We start from the raw sequence: 18,632 nt of genomic DNA on the forward strand, positions 1-18,632 counted from the left end.
AGCAGTTACTGTGGACTGGAGTGCGTAACTCACCCTAAACAGCTCTCTTTTTGCACCGTGGTGAGCCTCATACAGAGCACCTACATCGCATACCTTTGCGGCTCCCGTCGGATTGAAATATTTTCGACCGATTCGGCGAAGCAAGATCTCCGTCCGAGGTTCATCTTCCGTTGCAGAGGGAGGACTAAAAGGCTCTCCGACCGGCTTTTCCACAAACGCGGCACCCCGTTAGCTGCGGCGGAGCAACAGCTGGGGAAAGTAATGGCGGCCAGAAGTCCAAAACCAAAAGCAGGATGTCATGTGACGACTGGCCATTAGTGTGCGCAGCGGATTGTTCAAAGAATGGCGCCACTTTTCCCAGGATAGAGGGGCTTTAGCGACACAGCGACAGCAGCGCGCCCTACCTTAAAGTCACGCTCTTCGGACCCGCTAAGGACTTCCCGAGGTCTACACATACATCGTGCAAGTTCGCCAGTTCTTTGCGGACCTCGTGTGCTTCTTCACGCGGCAACTATGCCCAACGTGTTTTGGCTCTTTCCTGTCTAACTGCGAGCGCCGGCGGAGGAGAGGAATGAATGTAAGGGCGCAAACCCGCTGGTGTACATCAAAAATGACTCAAACACCCCGAGTCTGCAGGTAACGACTAACACACTCAAAAGACAAAGTAGCCAAAACGAGGAGTTGCCGGTGTAGCACGGTCGTTCGCCTGCGCCTGCACAACGGGGTGCCGACACCCGCGACGGCGGTGGTGAGCGCAGCAGGAAGTCCCATATGCGGTTGCTGGGAGCGATCGCGTAATTGACGACGTATAGTGTGCTCAACTGTTAAATATAACGCGGAAGCGCTGGCCGGAGAGACTGCATGCGTCATCTACCGGCTCACTCTGGCAGATTATGCCGCTGTTGTTTTCTGGAGTTACACTTCCAGCTCCGAAAAAATCACCACTGCGTTCTCGGCGATAAAAAAAAGACGCTCTTCGATTTTGTTTTTGTTGTTTAAAGAAGGAGCCCTTTATCAGAGAAACTGCACGATCACCGAGATATGGTAGCCCCGCGTGGTAAATGCGTTGGTGTGACTAAATAAGCGTCATGCTTGGTTGATAACGCACTACGCATGACACTCAACAGGATAAATTTCTGATCCTCTCTTTCATTGTAAAACGGAAACTCCGTTTTTCTGCTCAGCTTTAAAATGCCCCTGAGAATAACGAACAAAAACAGGCTTCGTGTGCAATGCCGATGTCTGGATTGCCCCAAAGAACCATTTCAGCATGGACCGGCATATCACTTGTGGCCGCAAACAGAACAATTCAAGCCTACCGGGACGAAAGAAGAGTCGAAGATGCACCTTGCCGAAGCCGCAGACGAGCAACCTCGGTCGCAGAGGATCACCTCATTGTTGCAGCGATTGTCGATGACACTTTTATGTCTGCGCAACAAATCAGACAAGCCTTGAACCTTAATGTGTCCTTAAACACGATAAGGCAACGCCTCCGGGAAAGTGGACTGGCAAGCCGACTGGCTTGTCAGAAATCATTTTTGACAGCCCGTCATCGGGCGCTGCGGCTGCCATTTGCACAGGAGCATCGGGCGTGGACGTTCGACGATTGGAGAGACGTCATCTTTAGTGACGAGTCAACATTTTGCACAAGGTTCGACCAAAGACGACGTGTGTGGAGACCGGACTGTCACAGGTAATGTGTTGAATGAACGTGGAGTTTGTATCGTGGAAAAAAATAAAAAAAGGGGGCGAAGGCGGACATGCCAGGCAGCGTGTAATCGACACCTGCTACTTTTCAAGAAATAAGATTTTTTTTGTGAACCCGTTTTACTAACACTTTTTGTTCTTCCTAGGTATGATCCTGCTTACTTCCAGCAAGTTCTCTCCAGTGGCTGGTGGTCTGTTAATATATGGGGAGCTATTTCTCCGGATGGACTTGGGCCTCTCGTCAGGCCGGAAGGACGATTCACGGGAGAAATATGTGCTCGCCTGATCGACGACGTCTTGATCCCCTACGCTTATAACGGGCCTTTCCCCGATGGGGATCACATCTAGCAGCACGACAAGCCTCCAGTACCCACTTCAAGAGAAGTCCGTCTCCTCTTCGAAGAGCGCTGCGCTCGAACGTTGAACTGGCCTCCGAGAGGGGCGAATATGAACCCATGTGAGAATCTGTGGGGGGCCTGATTAAAGCATCGCTAGCGAGGAAGCATGTCGTCGACACCTGGGCCTCGGACGATCTGTGGCAGGCAGTTCGCGACGAATGGGACAGGCTGCGAAGGGACCCAGACTTTGTCACATCGCTATACGACTCAATGCCGCGAAGGATGGAGGCAGTGATTGCCGTTGCTGGGAATATGACACGTTACTAACACGGGCATCTATCAGAAAGCTTTTGAGAGTTTGTCTCTTCACAAGATAGTATTTCCTATTGGAAAGCTCGTCTTTTTCTTCATTCGTTTATTGCTTCAATGATGTGCCGAACCGGCCTGCTAAAAACGAAGTAAGAAATGCTATCAATATGTTTTGTCAAATTTCAAGGTCTGTCCCAACGCGACCAACAATAAAGGCAATAAGAATCGGTACCATGAACTTTGTATAAATATAAATGTTAGTTGAATAATTGTTTTATGGTGTCTTTTTGTGAAAAGTAGTCAATTTTTGCGTAATAAAGAAATATAAGAGGTTCGGGAATTACGGTTTTTCTGCAAGCTAGTTTTAAGAAGCGCTAAAAACGTATACTTTATTGCATAAAAGATGTCAAATGGAAGACTAAACTTGATACTGTCACTGTTTCGTAAAAGAAAGTCAATACCTGTAACGCTTGCATTCTTTTGCGCCAATAATATGTTCAGAATGATGAATATAAAGATATCGTTTCGCCGTGGTCACTCCGGCTTATCAAGGATGCTAACAGGAATGCAGTTGTTATCAAACCCTAAACAGAGTGGCAAAAAAGACAGGCCAAACAAGTAAAAATTTATAGCGTGGGTGATAAAGAAAGAAACGAGGAGGGCGTGCGATAATTGTATCGGGGAGTGGCGACAATTGCAAGAAGAGCCACCTTATTCTCTGCTGCATCATTGGTTTAATCGCTAGACAGCGCTGATATCAGTTTCGGCCACCACTCCCGCGTTATATTTAACAGTTGAGCACATTGTACTTGATGGGTTTTTCGCGGCAGCCGGTTCCCACTATTACCGTCGTGCGCGACCGAAAGCGTCGCTGTAGTCGGCTTTCCACAGTCGGCCGACTGCTGACTATGACGTCAACAAAGGAGTTCTCATGGACGAAAATAAGAGGAACGTGAAGACTTCAATTTGACGGTGTTGACAGTGTTGGTTCAAGAACGTTATGATTTCAAGCTTCCGCCATGCTAATTAAAAACACCATCGAACTTGTTGTTCACGAGGGAATGACGTCACGAGAGGTAACCATATGAGGGCGCCACAGAAACTTCTGGCCGCTAATACTTGGTTTCAGCTGAAGTCCAAAAGCAGCCGACGCTAGCTAATCGGACAAATCGAGCAGCTTCAAACGCCCAAGTCACTTGGCCTTTTCTGTTTGGGATTACGTGTTTCTGTGCACGTTCAGAAACATGACGAACACCTTGATGGTGGGCTTTTGGGGCTGTCCGACTGGTCCCATCAGCTCGGATACCGTCGGCTGCGTCTACACTTAAGGGAGTATTCACTGGCGACCATAGATGTGTGCGTCACTGCTGAGCGCGTGCTCAGGACGAGCTTCCACAATTCGTTTGCCACCTGCAGTGCACACCATCAAGATTGCCGGTCTTAGTAGCCTATTAACGTGAGCTCGTTTTGAAGATGCGTTCTAAACAGCACCCATAAATATGGCGTCTAGCGAATTGCCCGAACTGCGACGACCGAGAGACGAACGTTCACGTTGTGTCGGAGTGTGTGGTGACGCGCCCGTTCTGGCGGGTCGTTCGCTCTAGCTTTCGGGGGCTGGGCGTGGCACTTTACCTCCTGCGCGGACGATGTCCTTCGGGGCTCTTCACGTGCCTTCTGCTCGCCGCGAGCGAGTACGTCCTGTGGCGAAACCGGTGCTGCGCCGTGGGACAGGGACGGAGGCTGCGCGCGCTCTGGCCGCTTCTGTTCAGGCTACGGCGGGAGCTCGTGTCCCACCTCGAGGCGCAACTGTTCCTCCTCGGAGAGCAGGAGTTCCTGCGGCGCTGGTCCTGCCGATACCTACACGTGCACAACTCTCGCATTGAACTCCGTTTTCAATATGTTGATCATATCTAGACCGCGTTAGGCGGAGAAAGGGGGAACGGGACGACGATGCGGCCCTCTCTTTGAGGCGTCGCAGGGTCGGGACGTGCGAGCGCGGTACCGGTTGGGGGGCCTCTTTGCGCGAGTGATCGCGCGGACGGGCGCTTTGCCGAGCGGTGGGTGCGTGCCCGCGCCTTAGGCCAATGCTTAGGCACGGGGTTGGCTAGCTTGAAAGACTATATACTGTACATAGCGCGTTCTCGGGTTTTGGTTTTGTTATGGGCATGACACCACTGTTGTAAATAAAATTTTCTAAACACTCCCAATTAGCGGCGGCATGGTTCGGTGGCGTTCTCGTTTGGTTACCTTTAGAGCCGTTTATTGAGAGAGTTTGGCCATACATTGATTTGAATTGGCGACGTGTGCGACCGAAAGCGTCGCTGTGGTCGGTCTTCCACGATTGGCCGAACGCTGACTATGACGTCAGAAAAGGATTTCTCATCGACGGAAATAAGAGGAATGAAAGAACTTTAATTTTGACGGTGTTGGTAGTGTTCCTTCGGGAGCGGAATGATTTCAATCTTCCACCATGCTATTTACAAACACCATCGAACTTGTTGTTTGCAAGGTAATGACGTCACAGGAGGGCGCCACCAAAACATCTCGCCGCTAATATGCGAGCATCTCGGGGCCAACCACAGGCCGCGAAAGAGCCCCTAACGGTGGTCGTGTGCTCTAAATATGTTACACGACTAATTTGAGCCGTTTTAGCGTCGCTAGAGTGAAAAGGTTTAGCTCTCGGTGACTGAAAACTTTGTGCATGTGAGGTTTTAGTCACGCCAATATTCAAGTGTAAAATAAACGAACGTGCGCTCCAAACCGGGGCCGACTTGCTAGAAACAGCGTCTCAACTGAGACGGGGAAAGAAAGCACTGCCAAAGCCAGCGCACGAGCCGAACGGGACTCCGTGTTTAAAGACGCTCGCGCGCCGCACCCTTTGCACTGCATTCTTTTAGCCAGTCTCAGGACGCTGTTCTAGCAAACCGGCCCAGAGCGAACAAACATCGGCAGTGCAAACAAAGGCATGGGCACGAGCGCGTGGCTATGGAAAGTGCCTCCTATGCACGAGTTCTCGTACAAACAAAAGCGTTTTGCTGAGCTAGGCTGACGCGCCTGTACCTTTGTCTTCACTGCCGACATTTGTGGGATGGAGTAGAGAGGCCGAGATTGAACGCTTCTATTTCACGCTTTAAATGTCGTTTGCAATAATGTGACATCGCGGTCTCCTGATTGGTCGACGATCTGTAACAAATTTAGTTTACGCTCTAAGCGTGGGAGGAGTATTCGGCGCTGGCGGCGGCCTTTGCTTCGCCTATTGACCAAGCTCTCCCAATACACGGCTCTGGTTACCTTTCGGGACGTCATCACCTTGTGAACAACAAACTCGATGGTGTTTGTAATGAGCATGGTTGAAGCCTGAAATCATAGTGCTCCCAAAGCAACACGGCAAACACCATCAAAATTGAAGTTCTTACATTCCTCTTATTTCCGTCCATGAGACATACTCTGTTGACGTCACAGTAAGCATTCGGCCTATGGACCTTTTTCACATACCGACGGCAGCAGGCGGTGGCTGCACGAACTAAAAATCGAGGAAGTGACCTACCTACGCTACCAATCGATAATGGGAGCTACGCTACCAGTTTTTTCGCTCTCTGAGCAGCGGCGCCTGCTCAACGCGACTTTAAAGAGGAGCATCCGTGGCGTCCACCAAAACGTCGTGTTTTCCTTTCCGTCGACGCTCTTTTTTTGTGCAACACAATTATATATATGCTGCAGTTACGTGTTTTACTCGCTGATATACAGCCTCCTTCCGAATTTCCTCGATTTTTCGTTCCGACTTCCGCTGCTTGGCATCGGGCGCTCGCGCGTGCGCAGAACGCTTCTCGGAAAAGGTCCGTTGTGGTGGGCCGACAACAGCGACCCTTTCGATGGCTAACGTCGCCAATAGTCCTGTCGCAATAGACCGATCTCACCGGCCAGTTTGACAACAGCACCGCTGCCGCAATGCATCGAGAGATCTTTAGTCTCTCTGCACGTGCCCGAACTTCGCTGGAACTTTGCGCGTAAAGGGCCCGAGACGGCACGAGCCGCCTCGGGCACTGCAGCCTGCCTCTTCTGGACTAAAGTTATGGCGACTTCACGCATTCTCCGAACGCTTGGTGAGATCGGTCTATTGTTGCCTCAAAACAGCGAGCTCCCCGCGATTAGGCTGCTCCATTGAGCGCTACGACACGCAGCAATAGGAAGTATTCACTGGCGGCCATAGCTGTGTGCGCGACTGCTGAGCGCGTGCTGATGGCTAGCTTCCAGGGTTCTTTTGCAACGTGCATTCCGCACCGCCAAAATGGCCGGTCTTAGCAGCCTATTAATGGGGTCTCGTTCTGAGCGTGCGCTCTAGACAGCACCCACAAATATGGCGCCGAGGACAAGACACAGTTCGCGTGCTCCATATTACATTTGGTAGGCAGTATGTATACAGCACGCTCACCCGCTAGAAATAACACGCCAGCTTTGATCAGAGAGGCTGACTGCGTCATCTGCTGGCAGGGTCTGGCAGCCCACGATGCTGTTCTTTTCCAGTGCTAAGCCGCAGGAACACTGCTCATACTTCATAAAAGATGCACAGTGTTCGCGGCTGACATGATGACAGAATTATACGCGGACATCCCTCAAGCATGTTTGATGCATGTAGGCCTCACGCACATGTACTCTTGGAACATGTCTCCGTACAGGTTTTTGTATGAACAATTTTACGGAACCGTCGTACATGTAAAAAACTCGCTTCAGACAGTGTCTTCAGAGTGTATTTTGTGTGATGTGCGAGCAGTGTGACAGCGGCTGAGCAGTACCTGTATGGATGGGATGATTATGGCCGAATCTTGCTTAGGCGATAACATTAACAAAGCCATGTCTTTTAACTTTATTTTTTTTTCGCAATCACACTGTGCTTGGTTTTATCGCAGACGGTTCTAAAATAAAGACGGTCGAATTCACGAGCTTTTTATGCTTTCAATACGGCGAATGCAAACACAACCTTCCGCTTCGGTTCGAACCTTTTACATCGAGGATGACAACACCAGGCCAGTTGTAGTCAAACGCTAAACTAGGTGGCAAACAAAATTGAAAGTGATGTAAACAAGTACAAAAAAAAAGCCCCACTAATGAGCTCATACAACTTGTATCAGGAAATGACAACAGCCACGTGAAGTGCGGCTTTATTCTTTGCAGAATCATCGCTTATATCTCTACGACGCGCGGTTATGTGTTTTAAGCCACCGTTTGCGAGTTATATTTAACATTTTAGGCACACTGTACACGCGGCTGTTTTGCGAAAGAAACAAGCATATCATAGATGTTAGTTACCCCCTAACGCAGGTCATGCAGTTACTTAAATGGTACCATCATGACTAATTGATCGGAGACAATTAAATCACTAAATGCGCTTAGTTTGACAATTGACACATCGCTTAGTTCAGAATCCGAATTTTTACCTCTTAACTATACTATAGTTGAAGTAAATCATAGGTTGTATTAAACTAATGGGAATAAAAACTATACTTACAATGCGTTTCGGTCACTAGCCTGCAGGGGATTATCTAGATATTGTAACTGCCTCGAATTTTATAGCAGGTCGGTGGAAGCGTCTGTGCTCGCCACGCAGCTGCACATAATAGTTCTGACGTTTTACGTAAATAAGTTTAAACGGATGTGCGGATCAGTTTTCAACATTATGCAAATTCAAGATATCAAAGTGCTTGGGCAGCTATCGTGAATAATTATTTAGAGTTAACAATGGTGCGATATAGGCTGACATGTAGTTACCGTCCAACGTCCAAAGACCCCTCAAGCCTAATTACCATGAGGTCCTACCTCGCTTATAAAAAACAGTATGTCGAAACCAGGGATGAGCAGTATTTCAAATACAAGTACTTGAAATACGTATTTCAAATACTTTGTGTATTTTGCATTTGTAATTAATTACAAATTGGGTAATGCATTTGACGTGTGTATTTAAATACTAAAACGTGGGTATTTCAAATACAACTGTAATTAAATACAATTTTGTTGGCAAAGATACATCCCTCAAATTTATTGTCACTGTCCAGAGCAGGAAGAAAACTACGTTTTGCACCGAATGCAGTGTCTCTCAATCAAGCACAAGCGATTAGTGACTTTGTGATTACGGTGCTAGTCCAGGGCAAGGATAGTGACGAAATGGACGTTCCCAGACAGTCTGGCTAAATAAGTGCCTGTCACAACTTGTGATGCTTTCCAGCCTGATTTCCATCCATATTTTTGCCTGGAACATTCTAAATGCGCGGGTCGTCCAAATTTTCGTAACTGGTGCGAGTTGCAACAATAAAAAATTCTTTAGCTAGTGCTGCGCGTCTTCGTCGTCTTGGTTCTTTGTTGACCTATACCAAAATGTAATCGACAAGAAAAGCTGCTTGAAGCTCTGTACCTTTTCACCTATTACGTCCAAGCTGATTACATTTTTTCGTGATTACATTACTATTACGTTACTAGAGCCTCGCACACTAACTCCCGAGTGTGCGATGCAAAATTAAAATGGGATACCCAGAAACCCGTTGCAGGTGCCCTGAAGTCGCTGACGTCAATTCGGAGGAATGTATTTGGAAAAGTATTTGGAGGAGACCAAATACATTTGGTTGTATTTGTATCTTGTACCTAAATGCTTTTTTTTTGGAAATGTAATTAGATTTGTAATTAAATACATTTTTGACGAAGTATTTTGTATTTGTATTTCGATACATATTTGCATGTATTTCTCTCATCCCTGGTCGAAACTGTTGAAAATACCCCAAGGTGAAAGGTCTTCGCGACAAGAGAATGTCAGAAAACATAAATAATTCAGATGTCGCTCAATGCATCCAATTCGAACGTTTTTTTTTTTTTTTCGTGATTGCATTAAGCTCGCATGTACAGTGGCCCAAGCTTTTAATAATATCAAGCCAGTGTCAACTGCCGCGACGGCCAGCGCTGTGCCGCGGAGGGATGCGCGACACGGGAGATATTAGGCACGTGCGCACAAAGCTCTTTCCGGGGCGAGCATCATCTGCTAGGCCATTCCGTTGACCGCATACAGTTTCTGTTCATGATCTGCCGGCATAGATAATAAACAAAGGTTTTGAACAGCTCTTACTTGCGTGATACTGCTCAGGCGTGAGCGTGGCATAAACCGGACGTCATCTCAAGTCTAATTTACTTTTTTTTTTATTTCGTGCTTGCGTTTATTTTGTGAACACCAACAAAAATGAAAAATGCGGTGACGCAACAAACTGAATGCAACGATGCATTAAACTATATACCGCAGCAAATGCTACGAGCCATCATACCAATCCAGTGCTTTCACCCTGCCGCCTGCCATCGTGCTTCCACTTGCAGTTGTACCCCACGGGAAGGCCACGTGGCACACGTTTAGCGACGGACTGGCCAAGGTTGCTCGTAGCGTTGGCAGCGGTACAACGCAAAGTGAAACGGAGTGTACTCAGGGTTCCCGCTTGGTTTTTTGTATTATCAACTGCGTTGTTGCTGTCGTCATCTAGCTTAGGCAGCCAGGTAGTCAGTTTTTTTTTAACAGCGGATGCGCGCACATTTTTATGACTCCTCGAGTGCCCATAGAAACACATGAACGTGTTGTGAGAATGTCGATGGGTGGCATGACGCAAAGGGATATAGCAGCAACAGTCGGCGTTAGACAAGCTATCGTCAATAGGATTGTGAACACATTCTAAGAGGAGGGGCGTATCGGTGATTCACTTCGACATTGCAAGCGCCCTGCCCTCCTTTGCTTCGGAGCAGGGGCTGTGGGCGATCAACACAATAGCCTAGCAGACGACGCTCCCCATAGAAAGGGCTTTGTGCGCACGCGCTTAATCTCTCCCGTATCACCGCGCGCCTCCATTGTACGGCACTGGCCGTCCCGACGGTTAACGCTTGATTGAGGTTATTAAAACAAAATTGGCCATTGTACATGTATAAAACTCACCAAACTGAGCATGTCTAATTTATCGCGAAAGAAGCTATAAAAGTAAATGTGTGGCTGTGTTTGCTCAGAGAGCGAAAAGTTAGTAGCCCTAATATGCGTTGGGTGTCTCTGATGTAGTCAATAAATTTGGCCTATACACTACGAATCTTAGCCTGTTTCTTTTTTTTTTTACGTGCATTGCGCTGTAGGGATTCACGACAACCTACCGGTACGATTCGCATCCAGATCTAAGCCCACAGGAATGGGAATTGAACCGAAGATGGCTGCGTTCCATCTCCACTTCAAAACTGTAACTCTCTTAGATTTAGTCCAGGATCCTGGTTCTTCAGAGCAAGCTTCCGCTCCACTTGCTTCGATCTGCAGTGCGCTAGCGCACTTGGCCACTGATCTCCCAATTTTCATTCTTAGTTATTCTGTATACACATAACCCACGCGTCATAGAACTGTAGAAGAATGTTCATTGGCCACATCGACTTCCTCTCTAACAGGATATTGACTAGACAATGTCCGTGAAAAAATAAAACATCTGTTTGTGTCGTCTTACATAAATTATCTGCGGGACTTCGGTATCCGGCCGTATCCGTCTTTCTGCCGACAATTGTGTTGTGTATTGCATTATTAATAACACGTAGGACCAGATTTAAAACTGGTGCAACTCATATTGCGCCAGTTAAAGATCTGAATCGACTACACTCTAATATTATTTTGATGTTTCCATATAGCTTGTTTTTCGTATTCATTGTTAAGCGAAAGTAATTTATGCTTCTCATTCGTTTTTATAGTGAAGTTTTTAAGGCCTGTACATTTATGTGTATATTTTTGTGTATATTTCTTTGCATACTTGTGAAGATGTGTATATTTGTACATTTTGTTTTCGTGTAATAATATATTTTGGAAGCTGCAGGTTAAAATAAATAAATAAATAAATATCCTTAAACTGTTCAAACAGTACCTTAGTTTGATCTCATCGTCAGTCTAACCCCACAATATTCGTCTATTTTATCAAATAAATTAAAGCTACACCCCATCCCGTTACAAACGCTCCGGTGTGCACTTTACTATAATAAACATAGTAATAAACATTGCAATTTACGCTGATGACGTGGCCCTCTGGGCTTCTGCCCCAATAAAGGTATACAGCAAGATGCAGCAAGCGCTACAGGATGCTCTAACCATACATGTAGACGAAATATCAAAGCCGGGGCTTACTTTCTCCACATCTAAAACAGCTGTCCTTCAGTACCATCCAACAGCCCGAGCTTCAATTAACAGAATCCACGAAATCAGCGGAACATAAGTAACGCGGGTTCGAACGTACTCCTACCTTGGGTTTCTACTAGATGACCGCATCTCTTGGCGCCCTGCAGTAAAGTCAACACTCGTCAAAAGTCGCAGAAACCTCAAAGCCTTCCGTACGATCATAGGCAGCAGATGGGGAACACCTCAGGCAATGATGATGCAACTGTATAGGGGCCTGATTCTTTCCAGACTGATGTATGAGTTGCCATTAGTTCACATCAGCAACGCGAAGTCATTAGCCATTGAAACCCTCCAACGCATTGCTGTTCGATTATGTCTAGGCCTACCCAGGTGCGCACCTAACATTCCGACGCTAGTAGAAGGAAGGATGAACCTTGTTGAAAACCAGGACAAACAACTGACGCTTCGCCACATCGCACGGCAAACGACTTGCCAGCCAACGGGTTCTCTCCTGAACCGATTGCGCAGCCGTCCCCTCTCTCGTCTAGGATACCTCGCAACAGAGTTTGAAGGGCTTAGAGACGCCCCTGCTATGATCTACCTAGCTCCACCGCCATACGCCCAACCGCTGAAAATCAATTGGTCCATTCCCATGCTTAAAAACAAACAACTCACGGCACAAGGTGTCGCCCGAGGCCTCTCTGAAGAGCTAATAAAAGAATATTTCTTGGGATGGGTGCAAGTCTACACTGATGGCTCGGTGCTTCACAGCTGTGAATCGTCTACTGCAGCAATCTTCATCCCAGAGCTTAATATGACCAGATCAAAAAAAACTCAGTTTTCATACCTTCTCCACAACCGCTGAACTAGCCGCTCTTTGGCTTGGTCTTGAAGCATTTGACGACATCTCCAACTGCGAAAAGGCAGTCCTTCTAACAGACTACAGAATAGCACTGGTGCTTCTCAGCAACCTAAACAATGCCCCTTAATATGCACGGTACGTTGCCCACACAGCAAGAAACTTGGAAACAAAAGGCTGGCAATTAGTATTTCAATGGCTGCCCTCACACGTTGGCATCACAGGCAATGGGACACCCGATCGTCTTGCAGCAGAAGCGCACCACCTTAATTTGCCAACACTCTATGTATCGAGAATCCACGAGGCCAGACAACTTATACAGAAAGAAATAAATCGACAACATCCTGGCCCTCGACACTCTGGAGGAAAACCACCCGCACGTGTGCCCCCAAAGCTTTCACGAGCCAGCACCTCCATTATGCATAGGTTTCGCACTGGGTGCGCCTTCACAGCAAAGGCCATTCGTCGTCTGGATCCCACAATCAGCCCAAACTGCTCAAGCTGTGACGTTCCCGAGGACCCAGAACACCTCATCTGGGTTTGTCCAAGTCTAGCGGACGCGAGGAAATATTTCCTCGATGGACTACAGCTCGCAAGGGTTGCCCACGGGACAACTGAAGACATTCTTTTTCCCCCAGGTTCAGTAAAAGATGCCACTAAAACATTCGCCTTACTCATAACATTCTTAGAAGATGCAGATCTAATAGACCGGCTCTAAGGCATGGTGCCATACGCCCCGAGCCAGTGAACCGTCCATTGTCATAGGTAGTCCAAACTACCTCCACCCCGTACCTCTCCGTCCTCTCCTTTCTCTTTTCTACTTCCTTCTTTTGATCCCTTATCCCTAACCCTTCCCTACCCCGGAACTGACTTGCCCCCCACAGAAGGTGTGGCCCAACATGTAGCGGGATTTCTCTCTTCCCTATCACCACTAATAATAAATAAAAAAGTAGAGATTTTCAAAGGTGAATCTATCAACAAATAAAACTCTGCTTCCGCTTGTTTTTTTCTCCTGGGACCCTACACTCGTCAAACATAAAGTTGGAGCCGAAAGTTCGCGAAGCGCGGCGATCGGACGCCGGCGACGAAGCGCGAAGTCATCGTCGTGATTATTCAATCGGTGCGCTTCGGGAACGTCTGCCCCAACTTCGTGTTTGACGAGTTTAGAGCCCCTGGTGCGCTTCCATCACAGCATTCAAATTCGTATCTTGCCATTTAAGCAAATGTATAAAAAAGGTTTGAAAAAACCTTGCCGGATTTAACTAAATATGGTAATCAGCAAAATACAAATGTAACGTATATGTAACGATACGTTCCATTTTTTTCACTGTAAAGGGAACGAGTTGCTTTTTCACATATGGAACTTGCAACGGAAACGCGTTCCAGAAATCCGAAGGAACGAGGCACAAGCTTTCGCTCCTTTTTATGAGGAACGTGTACAACCCTGATTTGTGGGCGTCTAACTGGCCTAACCATCTAACTTCGTTGATATGTCTCACGTGTACACAAGTTTCCACTGGGCCGTCAGGTAGGGAAGTATAACTTTTGCCACGGAGGCCAAATAAAACGAGATGCGGTAGTTTTTCTTGGCGCCGTATGGTCCTGAAACATACACCAAATTATCTCAGGTCCGGTTTCGACACCCGTACCTTATCCGATTTTCCGCCTAGAAAATCTTAAAAGACGTGCGGCTCATTCTTGCTCACTGAAACACACACAAGAAGAAGCTGGTCACCGGAAAGTTATCTCGGCCACAGAAAGTTCCACCGATACTTTTTGATGCCTGCCTTGGAATACCATGCATATTTTATGCAAATAATAAATATAAAATATAACGTTTTTTTTTTGTTTTTTTTCAAATGAAAATACAAATTTTTTTATGAGGTTTTTATTTCTTTTAAATTCAAGTACCTTTAAAGGCTTTTGTTGAGGAGGGGGGGGGGGTGTACATAACACGAAAGCATAAAACGGTAACAACATATGCGAATACATAGGGTGCTGCAAAACAACGTGGTCATCGCCACGAGCAACGGCAATACACAAATTAGTCTAAGTACATGGGGAGCAGAATGAGGGAATGAAAACATTATGATACATGCAAACCAATAAGCACAAGACAAACATTTAGAACGGCAAGGTGGGAATTAAGAGAAATGATAACAAGGAGTGTTGCGAAATGCGGCGAGATCCGTCTGGGTTATAAATAGGACTCCGTGTTTTCGGATAAATTCGCAAAACGCCGAAAAACACCCGCCGGTAAAAATTTTGTACCCCCCTCCCCCCCCCCCCCCACACACACACACACACATACGCACACAACAAAAAAAGATTTTTTTTTTTTTTTTTTTACATTTTGAGCAGCGCAGGAAGAATGGTTCTGGGGATATGACACCATAATTATCTTCGAAGCCTCGTACCGTTGACAAAAGGGGGTCTTACGGCTTGTCTCGTCAAGGTTTGTTAACCAGGTTATCGTACCATTCGTGTCACGACAAAAGCCACTCTTTTGGTTTCCAGTTTGGGCCATGGGATTCGGGATTTAGAGAAAGGAGAGTGTATGTTTCTGTGGGGTAACAGTAGGGAGTTTTAGTAGATCGTGCTTCCCCCTCCGTTAGCCCTCAGCTACGAAGAAACTGCCACTGCGCCTGCGCGCCGATGGCCTGGGCTGTAGAGTTCCGGGTAGCGGAGGGGCTTAGCGGAGGCGGAAACACGGTCTACTAAAATTCGCTAGTGAAAGCTATGGACCATAGAGATTGTATAAAATAGGGAAGAGTGGCAGTGGAAACTTCTGCCGCGGAATTGATTGATGGGATGACTGCGAGCTTCCTTGCGGCTACCTCCGGTAGTTTAGTGACTTTAAGGTATCGACGTTTATCGAAGTCACACTTCTGTGCGACTTTTGTGGTGAGACAAATTACTATTGCCAATGACACCAACGCTAAATTCAATTGAAGAAATCTTCATTGATACGAGCGCGTTTTATTTTTTATCTGGCATACGTTTGCATCCGCTTAATATTTATTATTTTTTAATAGGAAACACTGCGAAATTAATCTCCAAATTTCTGAGAATTGGAGATTTACGAAAATTAAACTACGATAAACAACGCATTTTCGCTAAAAAATAAATTCCGAAAAACACCCTCCGAATTTCACGAAAAATAAACTCCGAAAACACAAAGCTCTAATTATAAATTATAATAAGCGAGGGGAGGTCGCTCCAGTCTACTATAGTACGAGGGGAGAAGGAAGAGGTAAAATAGATTGTGCTGCCTGCGATGGGGGGGGGGGGGGGGGGGGGGGGGGGACGTGACACGGGTGATTCAGCCGCGATGAAGTTCGTCTGGGGGTAGGAGGAGAGGGTCTCGGAGCGCAGGGAGGTAGTAGTAAATTTTGTGAAAGAGACAGAATCGCGCTGCCTTACGGTGGACGTTTGGTAAAGCAAGGTTCAGTTCGCTCTTTAGGGCGGATACACTAAATGACCAATTATATTTCTTCAAAATAAACCTGGCAGAGCGGTTCAGGACTGCTTCGATATCATTAAATAAGTATATTTGGTGAGAAATCCAAATGGCCGCAGCGTATTCCAATTTGGGTTGAATTAATGTCTCATTAGTCAATTTTCGCGCGAATGGGGGGAGCTGATTTAAGGTTTCGTCTCATGTAACCGAGGCAGCGAGACGCCTCAGCGCATATAAGCTCGATGTGAGCGCTCCAGGTGAAATCGTTCGTTTGAGTCGCACCGAGGTATATTTATAGGACGGGACGGGACGTGTTCGACTAAGGTATTTTCTAATTTGCATGAGAACTGAGATCCTTGTCGCTTTCGTGAAAACTGGACAAACTTGCATTTTTATTTGTTTAGTATCATTAACCACCTGGTGCACCATGCCTGGAATTCGTTCAGGTCACTTTGAAGTGGAAGATGGTCTTCAAAAGAAACTATTTTCGATATAGGACGCAGTCGTAAGCGAAAAGGCGGATGTGAGAAGAAATTTTGTCTTGAATGTCATTGATAAAGATAAGAAAAAGTAGGGTACCAAGACCCGACCCCTGGGAAACTCTCGAGGTGACCTCAGCGCGGGTGGATGAGGAACTAGTAATTGTGGTGAATTGAGTGCGAGAGGAGACGAAATCCCGGGTCCAGGAGAGAACGAGAGGTTCATTTCCGAGGCATGAAATTTGGGCAAGCAGGCGACAGTGGGCAATGCGGTCGAAAGCCTTTGGAAAGTCCCAAAATGGGGCATCAGTTTAATCGTTGGTTTCGAAATTAGTGTATAACTCGTGGGTGAATTCTATGAGCTCCGTCTCACAAGACAGTCCCTTACGAAAACCGTGTTACGTGTTGTACAAGAAGTTATTTCTCTCAAGAAGTGATACAACGTTTAAGTAGATAATATGCTCCAGAAAACTTGAGGCTGCGCATGTTAGAGATATAGGGTGGTAATTCGAAGCCGAAGAACGATTTCCATTTTTAAAGACCGGAACGAACTTGCCCAGTTTCCAATCGGATGGTAGGCATCCCTGCGACAGTGACTGTGAGAATATTAAGTAAAGAAATTCGCTAGATATTGCTTTGGTGTAGTAAAGAATTTTGGGGGTGATGTCGTCAGGTCCTCAGAAGGATGTAAATTTCAAGTTGTCAAGAAGTTTATATATCCAGCGCATGAGATGTCAATAGGTTTTAAAGACTCGCACGGTAATGCAGGTAATATAGGGACGTGGGCGTCTTCTAATGTAAACAGAGACGAAAAATGGTCGTTTAATACTGTGGCACAGTCCGTCTCAGATATTGGGGAACCGTCCTCATCGGTTAGCTGGATAGAGGGGGAGCGATAGTTAGGAAAAAATTGCAGAATTTTTTTAGTGTTGTTACGCAGGGTACTAGAAAGATCCTCAAAAAGAACTTATGTGTAGCCAGACGAAGGTTCCGAGTCAGCGTCGCAGTCTATAGACACGCCTTGCTTTTCTAACAAATCGCTTTTTTTATTGTTGAGGGACTTTAAGGCTTAGTTATACTATGAGTTGCAATCATCGCTCCGTATAAGGACATAGAGAACAAACAAGTCAAAGAGATTCTTTCACTTGTTTTTAAAAAGTAACCAGTTATGTTCCACAGTCCCATAGGGTAGAAACTGGCGGCATATAACGGTAGATATGCAGAAAGATTCCTGTTCATTGCGTCGAAATTGGCTTTGGAGTAGTCCTTGATAATTTTTTGAGGATGGGTAAGGATAACTCCGCGGTCAGCAAATCGTGGTCGCTAAAACCGTTCGTTTGGCTAATGGATGTCACGGTCTGGGGACGTCGTAAAGAAGATCAGGGATGCCGTCTTCACGTGTAGGTTTGTTGACGACTTGGGTGAGATTAGGGTTTAAGCATTGATTGAGAAAATCCCTGGCTTCACTGGACCCACTAGTTGTTAGACTAAGCTAAACTATGTTAGGAAAGTTAAAGTCGTAAAAGACTAAGACATTTTATCTTGGGTACCGCTCATTGATTTCAAGCAGCAGAGAATGAAGCTCGTGGCAAAACATGCCGCTGGTAATTCGAAGATCGGTAGCACACACCGATAATAGTTTATCTGCAGGACGATGTAACACAAACAAAAGTAGCCTCAATATTGGAGCTGGTAGTAATATGAAAGGAAGAAATTAACTTTTTTTTTTACCGCTATTAGCACACCGCCTCCTCTCTGTGCGGACCGATCACATCGATAGATATTTAATCAGAGAAGACCAACGCTGGACACAGATTTGAAACACGTCTTGCGTCAGCGTTTTTCTTCGAGTCAAGTTTGAGCCGAGCGTTGACGGAATCGCCGCGTCCAATCGGTGTCCAGCGTTGGCCTTCTGTGATGACGCCATCTCATTCAGCAATACGGCTTTGGTATCTATGAGGTGTTGCGCCGCGTCGCGGTGGAATGCGGGTGTGCTCAGTTGCCGCTCTGCCGTCGCCGGTTCTTTTCTTTCGCTTTGGGTTTCCGTAGTAGCGGCGCGTGGGCTGTGATGTGTGTGTGTAGTTAAAACGATGGATGCGGTTCACTCTACCAGTGATATGGATGACTGTATCCAAGGGCGTTGACGCACCCTGACAGGCAGAGTACAAAGAAAGGGGTCAACAAACCTACAGGAAAATCCATTGATGGATTCTTGGGGAATTTGTTAGCGTCACCCTTGAGGAACGCCGCGCACGTCCCCCTTTGGGAAACGCTAACACTGATCCGGTAACAAGGCCAAAAAGAGGCCTTGTTACCGGAAAATAGA

At 46.5% G+C, this 18,632-nt stretch overlaps 1 pseudogene; it reads right to left on the reverse strand.

Moving 5' to 3' along the window:
* Window positions 1–11,591: 11,591 nt before the first annotated feature.
* Window positions 11,592–18,085, reverse strand: LOC115331750 (annotated as a pseudogene).
* Between the last annotated feature and the right edge of the window lie 547 nt (window positions 18,086–18,632).

The sequence above is a fragment of the Ixodes scapularis genome, unplaced genomic scaffold, assembly GCF_016920785.2.
Source record: "Ixodes scapularis isolate PalLabHiFi unplaced genomic scaffold, ASM1692078v2 PGA_scaffold8__174_contigs__length_109621045, whole genome shotgun sequence".
NCBI lineage: Eukaryota > Metazoa > Arthropoda > Arachnida > Ixodida > Ixodidae > Ixodes > Ixodes scapularis.